The sequence below is a fragment of the Alligator sinensis genome, unplaced genomic scaffold (genome assembly GCF_000455745.1).
Source record: "Alligator sinensis unplaced genomic scaffold, ASM45574v1 scaffold752_1, whole genome shotgun sequence".
Classification (NCBI taxonomy): Eukaryota; Metazoa; Chordata; order Crocodylia; family Alligatoridae; genus Alligator; species Alligator sinensis.
In genome coordinates, this window is record NW_005842000.1 from 2751467 (window position 1) to 2760575 (window position 9109).

The following is a 9109-nucleotide window of genomic DNA, read 5'->3' on the forward strand; positions in this document are numbered from 1 at the left end:
GGCGGGGATGCGGGGGCAGCGCCGCGGGAGGGCCGGGCCGGGCCGGGCCGGGGGACGTGTGCGTGTGAGCACATGCATGTGTCCTGGTGTGCAGGTAGAGAGAGGTGCGCGCGCGCACGTGTTGTGTTTACTTGTACGTGCGCGTGTACATGTGTGTGTGTGTGTGTGCATGTGCACATGTAGGTGTACACGTGACCACGCGTGTACCCGTATGTGTACATGTGTATACGCATTAAGCACACGTGTGCACGTATATGTGTACGCGTGACCGTATGTGTGCATGTGACCATGTGCGCGCGTGTGTGTGTATATGTGCACGTGTGTGTACATGTGCACGTGTATATACATGTATGTGTAGACATACACATATGTGTGCATGTATGTGTGTATGTGTAAATGTAAGTGTGCGTATGCATGTGTACGTGTGTGTGTTCACGTGTGCATTCATGTGTGCACAGAACCACAGAACATGAGGGGGGAAGGGAGCTCAGGAGGTCACATCTAGACCAAGCAGGACCAGCCCCAACTCCAGCACCCCAGCCAAGGCTTTGCCTCCCCCTGGCTTAAACCCCTCCAAGGATGGAGACTGCACCACCGCCTCTCTGGGCAGCCTGTCCCAGTGCTTCCCCACCTTCGTGAGAGAGTTTATCCTAATATCCCACCTCAGCTTCCCTTGCTGCAGCTTGAGCCCATTGCTCCTTGTCCTGCCGTCTGCCCCCACTGAGCCCAGCCCAGCTCCATCCTCTTTCGAACCCCGCTTCAGGGAGTTGAAGGCTGCTATTCAATCCCCACTCAGTCTTCTCTTTTCCAGACTAAATCAGCCCAGCTCCCTCAGCCTCTCCTCACAAGTCACGTCCCCCAGGCTCCGAACCATTTTCATTGCCCTCCGCTGGACTCTCTCCAATGTGTCCACATCCTTTCTGCAGTGGTGGATCCACAACTGGACACACGATCCAAATGTGGGCCCCAGTGCTGAGCAGAGGGAAAGAATCACTGCCCTTGATCTGGCAGCTGGCAACGCTCCTACCGATGCAGCCCATGATGCCATTAGCCTTCTTGGCAACAAGGGCACACTGCTGGCTCATATTCAGCTTATTGATCTTATTGTCCCCTGTCACCCCAGGTCCTTTTCTGCAGAGCTGCTGCCCAGCCAGTCACCCCCAGCCTGTACTGGAGCATGGCATTGTTCTATCCTACGTGCAGGACTTTGCACTTGTCCTGATTGAACCTAATGAGATTTTGTTTGGTTCAATCGTCCAATTTGTTGAGGTCTCTGAATCCTAGCCCTACCTACCCTCCAGCATATCTGCTACTCCTCCCAGCTTGGTGTCATCTGTCAACTTACTGAGGGTGCACTGCATCCCATCTACCAGGTCATTGATGAAGATAATGAACAAAACCAGCCCCAGGACTGACCCCTGGGACACTGCACTTGATACTGGCTGCCAACTAGACATCAAGTAATTTATTACTACCCTTTGAGCTTGATGATGGAGCCAGTTTTCTATTGACCTTAAGGTCCATTCATCCAGCCTGTACTTCCTTAGCTTGATTGTGAGAATGGTGTGGGAGACTACCAGAAGTCTTGCTAAAGTCAAGGTATATCACATCCACTGCTTTCCCTGTATCCACAGAGCCAGTCATAGAAGGCAGTCAGGTTGGTCAGGCATGACTTGCCCTTGGTGAATCTATGCTGACTGTTCCTAATCACCACCTTCTCCTCCAAGTGCATGTGATAGGGCAGGGAGGCAAGGGGGTCTAAACTCCATCACCAGAACGTTAAAATGAAAAAGGATGAGGGTAGTCCCCTACCTAGGTGCCGCTGGGGACCCTGATGCACAGAGAGCCAGAGCTCAGCATGCCTAGGACATCAGGTCACTCTCAGCTGAGCCCTGCAACAGTGGGAGCACCCAAACTACCTGTCACTTCTGGATGCAAGGGCTTTGTCTCCCAATGGTCTATTCCAGGGGTGCTCAACCTCTAGCTCAGCCCAGCAAGCTGGGTTTGGCCCGCAGAACTGTCATCCAGCTGGCAGGGCCCCCCATGGCTCCAACACCTAGTGGCAGGGGACCAGTGGCAGCTAACTGCAGCTCCCCTGCTGTCACCATCCTGATGCCCGGGGAGCCCCATGGGCTGGATAGCCTGGATTGGGCAGCACAGGGCTGATCCAGTTCACACCACTCGTACAACTGAGCGTCACTGGTCTGTTCTAGTTCCGCAGACAAAAATCCCTTGAAAGCAAAGCAGGAACCAAGCCAGGGCTGGAGATGACATTCAGAGAGCAGCCTGAGATCCAGCATCTGCTCCCATTTCACGTCCAAACTTTAATTTTTTTATCCACCAAGTGGCTAAAACAACCAACAGGAAGTCTTAGTTTCATTTCATTCCCTTGCTGCTCATCCTTTGTGATGGGAAAGCATGGCTTGGACTTTTCTTGCATTTCAGAGTGTGGTCTAAGCTCAGTGTCATCATGGCCTCATCTTCCCATGTCCTTCTTGACTCAGCAGGTCACTTTTTCCGTATTCACCTCTGAATAGTTGTCCAGGAAGCAGATGACAACTGATATTTGCATATGAACCATGTTCAGCATCCTAACTGGTGCTGACTTTTACTCTTTGAAGTACAACCAGCTCTTCTGGACTCCTCTCCCCTCAGACTGGCCTCCCAGGGGATCCGGCCCATCAGTTCCCTGAGTGAGTCAAAGTCTGCTTTTCTGAAGCCCAGGGTCCTTACCCTAGCCCATTAGCCATTAACCTGCCTTGGGGGAAAGCAGGGAAATTCCCCCTCTGCAGACTCTCTTCTTCCCTATTTGTAATTATACAATGACTTCCCAGTTGCACGCATTCTGGGGCACGTATTATTGGTTGCTAAATACAATCCTGACACTGTCCCCAGTGACATTGGAAGCAATGGAAGCCGTTGCCGCTGTTGGTACCATGTGAAGGTGAGGGGTCCTGTAGAAGGTGGCTAAGTGACCCTCTAGACATTGCAGGGAGTTTTGCTTCATAAATTCTGTCACGTAATCCCCTTTCTGCTGACCGTGCGCCGCAGGAACAATGAACATGTGCTTTACACTTGAACTCCTAAGATCTGGGGTACAGCCTTCTCGGAGCCAGGCCCACCTGCAGCAACAGCAGTCTCCATACCAGAGAGCCATAAGCAACAAGACCACCTTTCACTATAGGGGCAAAGCACAAATGCTGGGGCTTTCCCATAGGGAGCGAACCCTATGGAAATGTCATGCTTATGCTTAGCCCTGGGAAATCAAAATGCAAACCCATGGTACAGCCATCCCAATGGATGGGCCTGTCCTCTGCATAGGAATCACATCTCCCCAGTGGAACCATTATAGCCAGATAAGACAAACCCATCTTGGACACCCATCCAAGTGGCAGCTCAGGCAGCCTGCTTAATGATAGCATGTGCCCTGCAGTTGCTCAAGACATTGTAGGCCAAGCGCAAGCTTCTCAGTGTAAGAGCAAAAGTGCTCTCTACCAAGCTGGAGGCAGCGGGATTCACAAGGCATCCAGGATCACCAGGGCACATTTTGAATCAGAACCTCTGACCCTGTCCCCCACTCAAAAGTTACAACCGCTTGAGCAAGGAGGAAGAGGCAAGTAGGCAGAGAAAGATTCCACAGTGCTGGCTGGGAAATAGGAAACTCTTGCTCTTTTCCCCTTTCCAGCAAACAGGAGAGAAGAAAATGTGTGGCATGTAAAAGGCAGGAGCTATCCAGCCATCCAGTGGGTGTATTTGTTAACAAAAGGATTTAAGATAGAAACGTAGCACAACCACCACCGATCCAAACACATGCCTTAATTCGCCCAGCAACCACTCATCTCCATATGTGCGTTGCTCTAAAATCACTTAAGACCTCTTGTGAGGTTGGTTTCCATTTGATCCAAGTCTCATGCTTGACAGCTCACAAAGAGCGTCTTCCCCAGGGCAGTCAAGGCAGGGATTGTTTCAGACACTTTCAAGTCCTGTGGTGGTGTGGCTTATGAACCAGGTCATACCAGTGTCTGCACCTCCTCCTCATGAGACTGAAACTTTAAAAGACTTCTCTCTTGCATTGTTTCGCTGCTGCAGATTTGAATTAATAACCCCTCATTGTCTTTAGTTCCTGCATTCTTCCATTTACCCACTTAGCCAGAAATGCGATCGCTGACAAAATATTTATAGAATGAATGTGACCGTCTAAATATGCTCCCACAGTAAAATGCAGATGGTTTGTGTCTTCTTGGAGGAAGGATTTACTATTTCCAAATAAGCATGTTCTTCTCTTGATTAGCCATTGTGACTAAGCATTTCTGAGAAGTGGTTCTGTAAAATATTTTAGAGCACAACACCTCTTCCTTTACATTTCGAACCAGGTCCCAAACACACTGCAAATTTGACTGCATTCTGTTTTGGAAAAGCCATTATGTAAAAATGTTGCCCTCTTCCTGTGCCAGAGGCACTGGCTTTTACACCAATATTAGTAGTGATTCCTGTTCACCTTGTAGAAGAAGCCAAGTTCTACTCAGGCTGGCATGAGGACATGGTTAAGGAAGCTTGCGATGCACCACGCAAGAAAGAATGAAGCTGGAGCTGCCTGGGATGATTCAGTTAGAAAAGCATTTTTTGTCCTTGCAAACTGGATGTAGAAATCACTTAAGACACAAGGAATGCAGATGCCTGCATTGCCGTTTTTAGAATCAAATTTCCTCCAAGTCCAAAGTCACCTGTTGGTCTCAAAGCTCCAGCTCAAGGAACTCTTCAACTCCTAGAGTTGACCAGAAACAAGGATTTCTTAGGAAAGATTTCTCTTATTGGACCCATTGTGGTTGGAATAAAGTCAGAAGAGCTTTCTCATGCAAGACATTCTTTCTCAGGTGTTTGGCAAGAGCAGTGGCCAGGTTAGGGCCTCAAGGTCAAGCATCTCGCACCCAAATCCCTTTACATCCGTAACTTTGACGTATCCATGTTGCATCCGTTCACTTTGCAGGCAGCTGTCTATAGGCTGCAGTGACACCGACACTATTCTGTGTATCCAGTCCTAGTCGTATATTGACTTATGCTCTGGGTCGATTAGGATGCAACACTGTGTTTCTGTTGTAGCACGGCTTCACTTCATATAAACCTCAGACCATCTGCACGTGCATTTGGGGATGAGGAGGGATCAGTATTCTGCTCTCCAGGGGGAGGAGTAATGAGTGTAACTGCTGTAGTTTGCCACTAGCATCTACCAGCTGATCGAAAGGAAGACGCAGCACTGAACTTCCAAACAGGTTCCTTAATTATGTTCAACCATTCTCAGATGCCGAATCATGTACCTTACTTCTTAACAAGCAAAGGAAAAGCCTCCTGACAGGCAAAGCGGAGATTACGATGGGCTAAGAAAGTCGCCATGTCCTCCTCCTGAACCAGCCACGGAGACACATTCTGCATGGGGCTAGAGCAGTGGTTCTCAACCTCATTAGACTCCTGGTCCCCCTTGGAAAATGCCAGCTTTTAGCTCTCACTTGCATTTTGACTACAAAAAACACCAGAGCAATTAAGAACTCAGAAAGACCACAGCAGTGCAGAATGGCCTTAACACCCTATTTGATCCCTATTTGAAATCTCTGGGTTTACATTGTGAATTGTGGTTGTTCAACTAGCACTGCGCACCCTTGCAAGGATAATGTTTTCAACGGAAATACAGACTGCCCTACCTCCAACTCCACATGCTGCTCCTGAAAGGCAAATCTCTTTGGACCATGTTCATACAGCCACTGGATGTGTCAAAAAGGATTGCTCATTTCCACGGGGAAAAACAGAGCTCCACAAGACAAGATCAAAGGTAAAATCCAGTAGCCAGAAAGAATACAAAACCCTTCCTGGATCAGGACAGAAGCCAGGCATTAAAGCTTGCAGCTAGGGAGACACTACTTCTGTCTGAGCTCATTGCTTCTTAGCTGCGGATGTCCTTCCGTGGCCTCTGTCACAGGAAAGATGCTGGTGTAGCTGAATCAGTCTTGGCATGCTCTCCATGCCGGTTCAGCGTTCTGGCATGGCGATGAGCAGACAGACCGATGTATGCCTTCCGTACAAATGGCTTGAAACTTTATGGCCATTATTGTTAGGAAGTGCCATTGACTAAGAACAACCTAGTTAATTTGTAGCCCCGATTAGATGCTGGCACTGGAGCAGGGGCTGTGGGAATTACCTTGCTCAATTTGAACTTATGGAATATAAATAGGAGAGGGGAACCGATTGATAACATCAGCCATTTCCCAAAGGAAGTAGAGGCCTGAAGAAGACACAGTGAACACCTGGACATTCCTCAACGCCTTGTCCTGGGGGTACTTCCCCATGGGCCTCGCGGGATATGTTTGAAGTGGGCAACATTCAGAGGCCAGCACCTGTCCCAAGCCTTTCAGTTTGTTAACCTTGTTCTGAGAGCTGCAGTGGGACACAGCGGTGCGCACCCCTCTCAGCAAGAGCGCCTGGGATTCTGGAAGCTGCCAACCTAGCACTGCCTGGCAACGTCAGTGTAACTATGACATGCAGTTACTTTCTGGTAATCAGTTGGCTCCTTTTCCATTGACATGTTGATTTTCACACACATTTCTTACTGTTATCTGCCCATTCATTGATCCACCTGGGCATTTCCAAGAAATTGCAAGGGACCAAATCACGTGTAGACTTTTGCAAACCTCTGAGGGGAGTGAAATAGAAGAGCCATGCTGCATTATCCTAGGATTAAGGATGCATTGGGGAGGCATTCATTTTGTTCTCCGTTCTGCCTGATGTTCTTTTCAGAGGGGGATAAATGGGCTGGACAATCATCCCTTATTGATTTAGGAGAATGAGCAGCTGTTTAAACAGATCAGGTACGCAGCTGACCAAAGCCGAGTGTGCCATTTAGAACAGGGCACCTACTCCAACAAAACCTCCAACATCCTCAGGATGACTCAAAGCCACTGAAGCTCACAGCATTACCCAGCAATCCCCAGAAAGTGACCACTGTATCACTCGCCTCTGGCCTTGGTCACGTTTGGAGCAAGTCACCCACAGCAAACCCTTGTAAGAAGGCAAAGCTTCAGGGAAATGAAGGAGAGCCAAGTGGAGATTACAAAGACACCTCCACGTATTCTTCTAGTCTCATGCACTGCCACATCGTCCTCGTGATCAGTCTGTTCCCTCTACAGACCAGTTTGCTCAAGGGTCTGTATTGCCAGAGGTCGAGATAGCACCAAAGGTGCTGTTCAACAATCAAACAACTGACATTTTATACGGACCCATGCCTTGCAAATATTTTTCACCAGTGTTGACTGCTGGGTTAACTGCTATCAAGATGCTCTAGAGCTGCTGTATTCCCCGTGGTTGTTACCATTATTTCCTTTCCACCCACTCTCAAAAGATGTGCAAATTAGCATTGCGTCTCAAACCCACACATGAATATTAATATTTTATTTTCCACTGTGTTCATCCAAAATCTAATCCAAGTTCCTTATGGTAGCAAAAATATATTAGGAAGCAGCTTTGGGGTGTGACAGAAGGGTAGGTGGTTGTGCTATGTCACGAGTTCAAGTTTTTTAACAACCAGAGGTCATTTTTAAGGGAAAATGGATTCTCAGGAACTATGCATTAATTCCCAGCCTAGCTAGAATACCTATCTTTCAGCAGAATCTACCAGCTAAAATTAGTTAGGAGGCAGACCTGACTTAGAAACTTTGCACCAAGTCTCTCAAATGTGGTAGCACAGCAGGCAGTTGTGCCAAGTGATGTCCTCGCTGCAGAACAGCAAAGCAGTGACCACACCTGAGACTCTAGCGGGCACTGGGGAGCTGGTCTGACACATCTTTATCTGTGTCTTACTGATATCATGAGCTGGTCATTTGGCCTCTCAGAGTCAAGTCCCTCAAGCCATCCCCTTCTCCAGCAACTGTGGCGAATATCCAACTGGTTTGCTTGTCCAGAAGGGTGATGTACTCCAGGGTCTCCCAATGTTGGAAGACCCAGGGTCTGTCCCCTGCCTTCCCCAAAGATATCCATCCAGCAGAATGCACAGTGAGAATATTCTCACTTGGGGGTTAGAGGTTTGAGGGCTGGACTTGGAAACAACAAGGTGTTCATCTTCCACTGAACGTTATCAAGCAATTTTTTATTGCTGTTAATTTTCATAATAATTTCCACCCACAGGACTGTTAGAAATCTCATCAGCAAAAATAAGACATCAAAATGTCTTCAGCTTGAGGCCAATGAAGCTGCATTAAATAAATGCTATATCATTTCAAAGGAGATCTCAACTGCTTGACCTGGTGGAAAACTAATCTCTTTAGCAAAAAACCATGTACCCAGCCTGTGCTGCAGCTTCCCTCTAGTGGTGAAAAGAGCAAGTTAAGGTTTTATTTTGTTTTATTTTTTTCAATAAAGAAACTTCATACAGCACAAGTTAAGAGTCAGATGCTTTTGATGTGAAGTTAGATTCCAAAACCAGTTGCTGGATCTGAACATACAGGGATATCTGCAAGGCTGGCATCATATTGACCTCAGACCCATTCCAAAGATGCTAAGACAGTGCAAAATATTTTGGTGTTAGGCTGAGCTACTTTTCACTGAAATCATCTTTTTAGTTCTACAAAACCATGATTATTGATATACTTATTATAAAGGCATAAAGAGGGCCTAGTGATTAGAAAAAATATTTCAGGCAAGATGGGTGTCATGTGGATTCACGATAAAGAACATTTCCTCAGTGAAAGAGATGTCACTGTGTGTGCAGTGTCACTTTTCTGGGAAACAGTTTGTTCCAAACTTACTCATATTCATGATTAAGCTGTTTCACTGGTGCCTCCCATTAATATTCAGATTGCATCTTTACAGTATCATAACTTACTAGAAAACGCTCAGACAGCAGTTTATTCACTAGCTCAGTGGGTCTCAATCTTTTTGTGCAATTCTTCTGTTGCAAAAAAATCAGAAAGACCCCAAACAGATCAGAATGGTTTTAACTCTATGGATTGCTTTTTGAAATCTCTGGGTTTGTCTTGTGATAAACCCACCTAGCACCCTGGTTGGGGATCAGGGCACTAGCTCCTATCAGCCTCTCTCAACATTACCTTTTCAAAATGTACCTCCT

General features: G+C 47.3%; 1 protein-coding gene across 1 annotated transcript in view; it reads left to right on the forward strand.

Annotated features, from left to right (window-relative positions):
* The window catches only part of ARFRP1 (ADP ribosylation factor related protein 1), a 125771-nt gene that overhangs the window by 50545 nt on the left and 66117 nt on the right, over positions 1-9109 (forward strand). The window lies entirely within an intron of this gene.